Raw genomic sequence first — 11,918 nt, forward strand, 5'->3', positions numbered from 1 at the left:
GGAATACAGAATAAATGAATAGACACGTGATGCTCTGTGCAGAAGCATGTGCAACCATATACTCATATGTGCATGCACCACATACATCATACCTCTCTTACACACACACAATGTAAAACATAATACCTAGCAAGTCTTCCTTTGACCTTTCCTGCAAGGCGTGGTCAAGTACCTTTTTATAAGCCCACCACGGTCCTGCATGTGCCTGCATGACCACACAATGCACACTGGATTACTCTTGTGGCATATGCAGCACGTCTCCATTTACACGGAAGGTCTCAGATGGGCAGAGATGGTGCTGGTGCATACATAATCCAATAGCTGCACGAAGTAGGCACTTAATAAAGGAAGGGGGGAAGGAGGAGAGGAGGTGTTAGCTGCTGAGGTCCTCAGGAAGATAACTGCAGCTGGAAGGGTCAGAGCCGGCCTCACAGAGAAAGCGTGTGTGAGCCATCCGTAAAGAGTCAGCAACTTTTGGGGAAGCCAAAGGGAGGGAAAGGAAACCTCAAGTGGAAACAGCGAAGACAGTGGAGACACAGACGTACACAGAGCAGGAAGACCTTCGGAGAGGCACTAAGAGTGTGTGCTAAGGGAAAGAGGAGACCAAATTTCATGTGAGAAGGCTCACAGTCCATGGAGTTCGTAGTTAAGTTAGGGCTTTTGTTTTTCCGGGTGTCTGTTTTGAGACAGCATCTCACCATATACCCCTGGCTGGCTCTGTATCACAGAGCTCCATCTACCTCTGCTTTCCATCTACCTCTGCTTTCCATCTAGCTCTGCTTTTCAGATGCAGGGAATAAAGGCATGCATCTGCATGCCTCGTTGGTTAAGGAAAAAGAATGAGGGGACATGGCTATCGAAGCAGATTATTATATAATGAAGAAAGTATCCAGTGTCTCCTTCCTTCCATCTTTCTCTTTGACGTCTTCAATATGTTCTTCCTAAGATGGGAACCCATCTCATTGGCCCAATGGTAACACGACATTTGTTGGCTTGTTTTGAGACTAGCCTTAAGATTACTGTGTAGACAAGGATGGTATCGAACTCCTGATCTTCCAGCCTCCGTCTCCCAGTGCTGAGATTACAAGCATGCTCTTCTACACCTGGCTGGAGAATGACCATTGGGTTCCATGCATGCTAAGCAGCACCCTACCAACTTTCTATCCCCTATCCTAAATGTTCTAAGAATGGGACGAGATCTTTCCCCAGTTCCACATCTAATGCATTGGCCAGCATCATGTCATGAGCCCGGGCCTAAACCAATCCCTGCCAAGGGGACAAGACCATGGTGATGACTTACCCTGGAGCTTTATTTCCCTCCCAGAATATAGACTTTTGATGATCAGTGCTTAGTCAACAAAAAAAAAGAAGTGACAATGATATCTGGCATGCACCTGTGTCTGTTTTAGATTCCCACCCACTCACTTACAAGACATCTCCATCCATATAGCACGTCTTAAGAATTCTGGAAGAGTTGATACTGTCAGCTCAACAAGATCTATCATCTTCTGAGCATGCCACTGAGAGAGTTTTTAATATTAAATTAAATTAGGCTAGAGTTTGGACGGTACACTAAATTTGGATGGTACCATTCTGTGGCGACAGCATTAGACTGGAGAAAGTGACCTGAGCACTGTATTCATCTCTCTCTTGCTTCGTGATTATAGATGCAGGACCAGCTACCTCAGGGCTCCTGCGGCGTCCCCACCCTTGCTCCGGTGGTCTGCCTCCTCAAAGCGTAGCTAAAATAAACCCTTCCCCTCTTAAATTACTTGGTACAGCCACAGGAAAAGCTAATTAACAGAAGTTTCCTTACTACAACGGAATGCTTGCCTCTGGAGCATTATGAAAGAAAGAGACGCCTATAAAGCTCTTCGGTCTTGAGAAGTTCAAAACCGTGACTCTTGTAGCAGCACATTTCCGGGTGGTACACGCTGGCTGGCAACGGTGACAGCATGTGTCAGAGCAAGCAGTCTCATTTCTGAGCTAGGAGGCAGAGGGAATTGGGTGGAGCCAGGCTGGCTCCCTTTGGGACAGCCCTCTTGAGGCACGGAAGAAGCACCTTTCCAGGGTAACTTCTAATCCCATCCCCTTACCTTTCCCCACCCTACCCACTGCCCCCATGACCTCCCTTCCACTCCTAAAAACTTCCATCATCTCTCGCGAACACACCAGGAGGATCAAACCTCTGATGCACAAATCCTGGGGCACGCAAATTAAGGCTCATCCAAGCCACAGTACAAGGTGCAGTCTGCAGAGAGCCCACACCTCCACCCCTCTGCCAGTCTATTTTAGGCCTGAGGAAGTAACTGTCCTGTGAGAGGAAGCTTGCTAAAGGCTATTACAGGAAGGTCTATAAAGATGCTGCTGTTTGAGTTTCCACATGAAGGGTTCCGTGATAGTGGTGTGGGGGGGGGGGGGACAGGAAACCAGCGGAGACAGGGGACAACGGAATTCCAGAGGCAGCCCTGAAGGCAGCGTTATTTCAGCTAAGAGCTTTACCTTTTTTCCTTGAGCAAATAATGCAACACTTAGACCTTTCCCAAATAACCAGCGTGCACCCAACACAAGGATTTGGTCTCAGGCTGGACTCCCCTTCCTCAGTAGCCACTTATGGAAATCTTCCCCTGAGCTCAGATAGCACTCCTGGCCCTCCCCCCTGCCGCCGCGCCCTCCTCCCCCCCCCATCCCCCTTAGCAAGCTCTCTCTGACCACACCCCTGGAATGTCATAGTTGGCCCTGCAAGCTCAGGGGTGCTATCTGTCAGCTCTCCTATGGGGGGGGTTGAGGGGTAGACATGGATTTAACATTACAAAATTACACTTTTCTCTTCCGCGTGCCGCCGCCCCCCCCCCCCCCCCCCCCCCGCCTTCGAGTGCTACCAAGGGATGAAGCCTTTCCTTTCCCTAACGGATCAAGCAAAAGAACACTCTTGTCTCACTTTTGTCTTGCACCAATCATGGGCCAGGAGCTCAGGCACTTTCCTTATATAATGTTTTGTTTGACACGTTTCCCCCCACCCTCACCCCCCCAAAAAAAACCTGTGAGATTTTTCACTGTTTACATAAAAGGTAATGAAAGTTTAGGAAGGTTAAGAGAAAGGCTAAGGATAGACCCTGGAGGGCCATAAAGAATCAGGACGGACTCACATCTTCACACACACATAGAGTGGGTAATGAGCTCAATGCCCTCCCTCGATTGAAGTCTTGCTGCTTATGAGTCGTAAGAGAGCCAGCGTATCCTTGTGGTTAGAACACCTTATCTCTCACAGGGTTATGATGGGGGAGCAAATGACATGGAGAGAAAACACCTTAGGACACTGCTAGACAAGCATCCACAGGAAAGGAACAGCATCCATTATCACTGCCTCCATGCCCAGGGGCTTCCCATGCCATGGTGAAGACTGCGTTCCATTACCCAGTCACTTTAGGCTGGAAGATGGACCTGCACAGAGAACCGACTCTCAGAAGAGCAGACCAAGAGACCTGTGGGCTAAAGCCACAAAAATACATAGATCCTATCCCATAATGACTCTGAATGGCAGCCCAGCACTCAGTTGTGGAACCCCAGTGGAAGTCACAAGAGCTAGCTCAGCTCCCCCAAACCCAGCTACAGTATACCAGCACGTAACTCTTGTCTGATTGAAAAAGCTCTGAAACTAACGAACCAACACAGTCCCACTCTCCCCATGTCCACTTTGTAATCTTGACCTTAGTATCAGTCCGTAGACTAGGACTCAGAAACCCCAACTTAATTTAGCAATTTTTTTATTATCTTCTATCCTTTGTATCTAGCTGTCTTCTGTCTCCCTGCTCCCTCCCTTCTTCCTTATGAAACAGTTTTTCCTCACCACTAGTCAGTGTTACACCCTGAAGCTTGCAGGGTCCCTGAATCAGGTCTCCTCCTTTTCCAGCAGTAAGTACATACAACAGCTGGAGACAGGAGAAAGCTCAGAAAATACTTGCTCTCTGAATTCAACCTTTAAAACATCAACCAAAAAACAAAAACACACACGCAAAAAAAAAAAAAAACAAAAAAAAACACAAAAACAAAAACGACAACAACAACGAAAACAAAAACAGGTTGGCATGTAGCCCAGGCTATCTTCAAACTCGGTAAGTGGTAAGGATGACGTCAAACTTGTCCTGCTTCCACACACACACCCCCAATGAGATTCTGTGCATACACCACCACGCCAAGCTTACAGGGCACCACAGATTTAACCCAGGGCTTTATCCACGCTACACAAACACCCAACAACCACAGCCTCATCCCTGGTGCCAACCTTATTGCTAACGTGCTAATAGAGAAATTTTTACATTTTCATGAGTGTTCTTTCTTTTCCTAGTGTTCTAAAGAAGCTGGAATGAATTCTTGATTCAACCTGGGACCTACCAGAAAGAAAGGAAAGCTAGGACCTCTTTACAGAGCCAAGGCCCTGTAAACACCAAAGTCTTCTCTGAAGAGACAGGCTGAGTGTTCTTTTCCATCTGTCCACAGAAGTGGCAAGAAAAGCCCTAGGTCAATGGTTCTCAACCTTCCCGAGGCTGAGACCCTTTAACACCGTTCCTCAGGCTGTGGTGAGCCAAGTCATAAAACTGTTTTCGCTGCTACTTCAGAACCGTAATTGTGCGACTGCTGTGAATCATTATGTCAATATCTGCTGCGCGGCCCTTGTGGAAGGGTTGTTCGGCCTACTAAGAGGCCTCAACCTGCAGGTTAAGAACCACTGAGCTGAGGTGAGCGTGGTTCCCTGAACACTCTGGGTATGCAAACTCTTCTACCAGGAGCCTGGTGACCAAATGTTCAGTCCAGAATCTCTGACAGAAAGTCAGGAGCCCACAAATAGTCAGGTCTGCGGCAGAAGAGACAGATCCCCCTCTGGGACATGGGATACCTGAGGGCCCCCTGGAGCCCAAACCACTGTGCTCCCCAAACAGAACACTCCACAAATAAAAGAAGTAAATCATCCAGAGCAAGCATTGCCAGTCAGTCTGAAAAGTGAGCATCAGTGTGTTTGAAATGATATAAAACAGAAGAGCCCAAAGGAAGGAGCAGGATCCAGGGATAAGAAGTCGAACGGTGAGCCCTTTTCAGCCTACGCCATCTCCCTAGCCCTTGAAGCAGGATCTGAAAAGGAACCAACAGGAATTTCTACAAGGGACAGGAACAGTCATTACCACTGAAACCTTAAGGATGGAAAATTCTAGAAGCAGGACGACACAGCGGGCCAACATGAGCAATAAGTAACTCTGCCTCCTCTCCGCTTAGCACTGCACAGAATAATGGGGAGGGGTCCTACTGCTTCCACCAATCCCCTTCAAAATGATCCATGTAAGGGGAAAATGAACAGCTTCTTTCAAGATGGCTGCAACAAAGCCACCGCAAGGGTCCCCCATATGCTCTTCCTACATTGTCCAAGTCAACTGTGCACAGTTAGTGCGTACTAGAAGGGGTGGCAAAGAGCCCTGAGTCTACTACTGCTCCCCTCAGGCAACCATTCCCTCTGGCCGTCCTGCTTCAGTAACCGTCACAGACATGGGGGGGGGGGGGATGGGGGGAAGGGAACAAGAACTACACAGCCTGGCTAAGCATCCTTCTTTATTTTACTCCAAAAAAGAGAAACTCCTTCAGTAAAACACGCAAAGGATATTACACACACACACACACACACACACAGGATTTTAAGAACGCAGAGGATCTCTGACCAAAAAACTTCATGCTCAGGTCTGAACAAGGAAGTGCAGGCATTCCCGGAACGGGCACCAGTCGCCATCTTGCCAACTTCCCGTCTTGCCCACAGATCCAGAAGAGCCTGCTACTGCAGAAATCATGCCACGTCTGGAGGAAGTACCATTGGGTGTGCTCTCCTTCATCCCGAGCTAGATTCCAACTGGGCCCCAGGCAAGGTTGAACCTGCTTACTCCTGGTTTTCCAAGTCTGGGTGCACCTTCACACTTCCTGGCTAGAGGCAAAAGAAGAGGAAACACCAGAAATACCACAAGACTCCTGGTGTTTCCAGGGGGATGGGAGGGATTGATGGGGAACTTCAGGCAACCAACGCCCCCGGCTCCGCAGCCCAGCCTGCTGGTGGTCACCAGAGCTAATGTGGATCTCCAAAGTGCTTACGCCTCAGGAAAGCATCTGGTTTCCAGGAGTATCTGGGACAGGAGCCCATTTTCTCTAACTGAAAGACTGCTGAAATCTGGTCTTAATTACCCCCTAACAGCAACGTGGCTGCACAACACATGACGGCTGAGTCCCTTGCTCTCAGACAATGAGGCCACCTACCCATGCACCACTAGCAAGATGGGCCCTGCAGTTAGTGTTTCCCCCAAGGCGCCAACGGATTCGTCAGGAGCCAACACAGGATCTCTTCTGACCTCTCTTGTGCCTTTGAGGACAAGGCAGGCTCAAATTGGGAATGCTAGCTCTGACTTTGGAACCAAGATTTTAGCTGTACAAAAGAGGCTTCGGGAAGTGCTGAGAGTGAACTCTAAGTCAAGTTTCAGTAAGAGGAGCAGTCCACTACCCCCTGTCTCCCATTTTAGAGAGAGGATGTGATGACAGGTGAGCTGGGAGGTCTTTTTTATAAGTGATAACCTCATTCACTGTTGAGGAGGGATAAGAAAAGTTGGCATCCCTGGGCTGAGAGGAAACCATCCGGTCTAACTCCCCACAGCAGAGTCCAGAGGAAGGACTAAACACTCATCACTAGTGTCACAGGAAATGTCCCTGACCTGTCTTTCTTGCTAGGTTAGCAGTCTCTCCCCTGACTACCCACAGCACCTCCCCTACAAACTCCAGAGGCATCCTGAGGACATGTTCGGTTATGTGGAAAGGGGGTTGACAGCTGAAAATAGAAGCAATGCTACCAGATAACCCTACTTCAAACAAGGACAGTGGGGCTGGGGATGTTGGTGCCTGTCTATCAGGCATGAAGTCTTGGGTTCTATCCACAGCACTCCATAAATCAGATGTGGCGACGTCCACCAGCCATCCCAATTGTAATCCTCAAATTTAGAAGACAGAAGCAGAAACATCTGAAGTCCAAGGTCAGAGTTCAGCCTTGGCTTGGGGAAAAATCAAGCCAACCTAGAGAAAGGGGCTGAGATTACACAGCAGCCCAAAGCAAACACTTAAAGGGTTTAAGCAGGAGAGAGAATCCAAAGGTAGAATCAAGAAGGCTGTAGGAAACCTGATGTGGGCATTGTTGACATGGAAGACATGAGCCACGCACACAGCTGCCTTCCAAAGCTGGGGGGGAAACCCAGCCCTCTTTGGAGTTCAGAAAGACACCTTGACTTTAGAATGCTGAGGCTTATTCAGACCTCCAGAGCTGTAAGATGAAAACTTCTACTGGCTAAATCATGATGTTTCTTTTATTACTGCAGCAACAGATAAGCTAATACACTATCACTACACTTATCTTAAAAAAACAAAAACAAACAAACAAAAACACCGCACTTTTATTCACATGCCAGTTGCCCAAGTCAGTAAGAACAGCTGACATTTCTGGAGCTCACATTTGCCCTTAGTGTTTACCATTTAGTATTTAGGGCCAGTCTGAATGGTTCATAGGCATAAGATATGAAGAAAAGGTAACTTCAGTTCAATAGGATAATGAGGGTGCTCAAGGATCCAAGGAAGTTAAAAGCATCTTCCTGGAGATAAAGGCGTGGATGTGGTTAAGAAGATAAGTAGGAGTCAGCCAAGGAGAGAGGAAGAACATGCCAGGCAGGGATAAGGGACCAGATGCTCAGGGAAATGACACAGCAGGTGCTTAGTAAGGAAGCGCTTCGGTGGCTCAGCCTCAGGCTGGGAACAACGTCTCCAGCCTTGGCATCTTGTCTTTTCTTAGTTTAAGGTCCTCGGTCGTCCTCTCTGCCTGAGACCTTCCTATGGATTCCAGCCTTAGCACCAAGCTTTTTCTCTGTAAACATAACTCCTCCCACGCCTCCTTTCCTGTCCCCAATATGAGGCCATCATGCCCCCCAAGCTGCTTGAGATAGAATCAGAGGATGCATATTTGAGTCCTCTTCCCCATTCCCAAGCACGTCGCATCATCTCTATAGAATCCAGCGCATGTTATCAGTTCTATCTCCGTGTCCTACCTGTGACTCACCAGCTCTTTCCCACCTCCACTGCAAGCACACCGGTCTACTCTATCACCCTTTCCTGGAATAGCGAAACGGCATCCTAATACAGCTTGGCTGATTCTACTCTTTGTTTCTCTTACTTTCCTCATGAAGCAGACCCTTCAAAATGTCAGTCAGAGTCTACTCCTGAGCCTAAACACAGTAATGGTGGGAGGATCCAAGCTGTGTGAACTGGACCCTTAAATACTTATCAACCTCACCTAGCAATATTTACCTCGGAGCTCCTGATTCTGCTCACTCCCTGGAATACTTGGAGCCGTCCTGTGCACAGAAGGCTTTGTATATTCCTATCCATCTCCTCAGAATGTCCTTTCTTACATCTCATCCTAGCTACTCCTCTGTCTTCCAACCTCAGACCTGGCTTTCCCTGGTAAGCCAAGAGCCAACACCGTTCTCACACCCGCCTCTCCCTTCTCTGATTTCCTGGGTAACTTACATCCTACAAGTTTTCATTCTTCAGAAGTTACCAGCTTCTTGCCAGATGCCGCTGTCCTCGAGTGAAATGCAAGTTCTAGGAGGGCGGGGCCTCTCCTATCCTGGCCATCACTGTCTCACAGGGACTCCGTGCAAGGCTTTGCTTAGAGCAGGTGCTCAACGCATGTGTGTGGAATTGATTAATTAAATGGGAGAGTATAATCCTGACAATGAAAGATGAGGCAGAAAACGATGAGGCCTGGAGAACAGGGTGCTATTCATCTTCGCATGACTACTACCTCCCACAATGGAGCCACTTAGTAAATGTTTACTGCATACAAGAAAGAATGACTCAATCCAGATGAATTCGAGAAAGGCTGTCCTTTCTGGGAAAGACTCCCAAGGAGTCCCCTCTTTTGAGGGACACTCATGTGTGTGTGTGTGTGTGTGAGAGAGAGAGAGAGAGAGAGAAAGAAAGAGAAGAGAGAGATGTGTGCACATACCAATGCAATGAGTAAACCCAGGGGTCAAACGGGGTCTCTCACTGTACCTAGAGCTAGGCCAAGGCGTGCTAGCAAATTCAAGCAGCCATGCGGTCTTCATCCGTTCACTCAGTGGGTACTGGATTTACCAAGGCATCTGGCTTTTTACATGCGTGCTAGGGATTTGAACTCGGGTCTTTATGCTTGTACTGCAAACACATATCCCTGCTAAGCCGTCTCCCCAACACTCCCTTGGTCCTTCTTAGGAGGCAACAAGTCTAGAGCATACAACAACTATTCAATAAGTGCTAGATGTCACTGTCAGCATTGCTTATGTAGGGATCATTTGTGCAGATTTCTAGAAAAGACCTTGGAGCCCACATAGGATACACCAGTCAGAGAAAAAGAAAAGGGGGAGGGGAAAATGTAAAGGGGCCAAAAAGATCCCACCGGACATAATGAGACCTTGGTATGGGAAAACCCACGAACAGCACAGGTACAAGGGGCTCTCGTGTCCCCTAGACCACAGCCACCTGGGTGCAACATGCAGCAGCCAGCTGGGAGGAGGGTCTGGATGAGGAGGGTTCAGCTTGAATGCACACATTCATCTCTGGGCCTGCAGGGCCTGCACTGGTTTTGAAAAATCTAGCTGGCTGTGGCTGTGGAGGACTGGAGAGGTGTAAGGAATTTCAATTTCCTTCACCAAAATGGCAAGCTTGTGAAAAAGTCCTTTCTGCTCAACATTATCACATACTAAAAATGAAAAGCTGGCCACTCAGCATTCAGGAAGAGGAAACTAGGTGGGCTGCCGAGCTCACAGAGAGAGGAGGATTCAGAATCGAGACTTCCGAAAATCTCACAGCGCATTCCGGGTCAAGACAATGCCAGTTTGGAGTTTGTCTGTTTTAAACAAAAATGAGAGACTAGAGAAAAGCAACCTCCCATATAATAACTACAATTGTGTGTGTGTTTCAAATCCATTTGATAGCTGAATCCCAAATCCACTTGTGTGAACAAGAGAAGCTGGCCAATACTTTTTTCTTTTCTTTTTCTTTCTTTCTTTTTTCTTTTTTTTAAAAAAATCTCCATACGAGTACTAAAAATCATTATGCATTTCTAAACAGGGTAATTTTAAAACTTCTTATCTCAAAATATGTTCTTTGAGATAACTGCACCTCTCAGAAACGGTGGCAATAACAGATAAGACAACATGAGAAGGCACTAAAGTGGGAAGCTTGAAAGCCAAGGGAACACTCCTGGTTAATGGCTGGCAGATCACAATCTGGCATAATCAGAGTGACCAGGCCCCAGAGTTTAGAGACTTGGAAGTTAGCTATTCCTGGCCAGGCCACCAAGTAGTTGTGTCCTTAGACAAGACGGGTTACCTTTCATAATCTCTTCCACATTAAAAAAGAAAACAGTTGTTTTTTAAGATTCTTTTCTTCTATAGCCCCCACCCCCACCCCACCCCACTACCTCTCCAAATGGCCACTACACAGGGGCCTTCCAGTGGCCCGACAAGAAGACCTGGCCACTCAGGCTGGAACAGACATGAAACTGGCCTAAAAATTACATTCTGTGTTTTACAATCTCAAAACATTACTCAGCAATCTTGTATCACTGCTATCCCAGAATCAATTCTGCTAATACAACCTGATGGAATCGATGGAAGGGGGAAATGGTCTTTTGCATCTGTACAGCTAAGTCTAAGGTCAAGTTAACTTGGTCTAGACGTGGCTAAGCCTCTCCTTGATAAAAAAGAACCCACCCTACAAGGGCGCGAGATGATGTCCCTGGATGAATTAAACAGCAGAAAACCAAATGCCAGCGAGTTTCTTTTTTGCTCTCTCGCGCGCGTTTAAACTTACTGTTGCTCTCATAAAAAGCATCAGGTTCCAAACCGGTACAAGCGGAAGAATACACATGGCACTTCTCAGCTCCCAAGGGGGATTACCACCCGCCATTCCCGGTTTCTTTTGCTTTTAAGTGGTCTGGGGCCTGCCTGGCAGCGCCATGTCCAGGCCGGGACCCGCGCCGAGGGGAACTTTCCTCCGCTGCGCCCCGAGACAATGCGGCAGCCAATACCCGCGCCTCCCCGCCGCGCGGAGAGAGAGCGCCCCGGGAGAACCGTGAAAAGTGCCGGGGAGGAGAAGGAAAGCGCCCCAGAGGGCCGGGAGAGCGCCGGAGAGGAGAAGGCGAGAGCCCCGATGGGAGGGGAGAGTGCCCGGGAGGACAGAGAAAGCGCCCCGGCGACTGGCCGGGCCTCCTCCGGGAGCGGGAAGCCTTGCGCCCCGGGCGCACGCCCCCAACCCAGGTCGTCTCCGCGGAGCAGGGGAACGCGCGCTCCGGCGCTGCGGCTGCGGAGTCCCCGGGCCGCCCGGCCAACCCCTGCAGAGCCGGCCGCGCGCCCCGCACGCCCCCGGCTGGTGCTCAGCGGGCAGACGGGGACACCCGGAGCCCACAGGGGTGTGCGGGTAGCCGTGCAGAGCCCCGCCGCGCCTGTTCCCGCCGCCCCGCCGCCTCGCCACTCACCGGGACCGGGCGGGCCGCTGGGCATTATTCCATCGCGGGCGCGGCGAGGCCGGGCGAGGCGCGGGAGCCGAGCGCGGCGCAGGAAGGGGCGGGCGACCATGTGCCGAGGGGGGGGGAGGAGGAGGCCGGCGACGCGGAGCCGCTCTCTCGAGCCCGATCGGCGGCGACGGCGGCAGCGGGCGCGGGCTGCAGGAAATCCAAACACTTCGGCAGGAAATCGGAATCCTGACTAAGCACTCCCGGCCCTCGGCTGCCCCGCGCCGGGGGGCTCCCGCCGCGCTTAACCCTTGGCCCGCCGGCACACTTCAGGGCACTGGAATAGGACAGTGCA

At 49.6% G+C, this 11,918-nt stretch overlaps 1 protein-coding gene across 4 annotated transcripts in view; it reads right to left on the reverse strand.

The window, feature by feature from the left end:
- The window catches only part of Asap1 (ArfGAP with SH3 domain, ankyrin repeat and PH domain 1), a 295,049-nt gene extending 283,360 nt beyond the window's left edge, over nucleotides 1-11,689 (reverse strand). For 2 of the 4 annotated variants that reach the window (XM_052161439.1, XM_052161436.1), the window contains exon 1: nucleotides 11,588-11,688. The gene's annotated coding sequence lies outside the window, so the exon portion shown is untranslated. Of the gene's footprint in view, nucleotides 1-11,587 lie in introns of all 4 variants that reach the window. The other 2 variants (XM_052161438.1, XM_052161437.1) reach the window with 2 other exon arrangements.
- Nucleotides 11,690-11,918: the final 229 nt, after the last annotated feature.

The sequence above is a fragment of the Apodemus sylvaticus genome, chromosome 17, assembly GCF_947179515.1.
Source record: "Apodemus sylvaticus chromosome 17, mApoSyl1.1, whole genome shotgun sequence".
NCBI lineage: Eukaryota > Metazoa > Chordata > Mammalia > Rodentia > Muridae > Apodemus > Apodemus sylvaticus.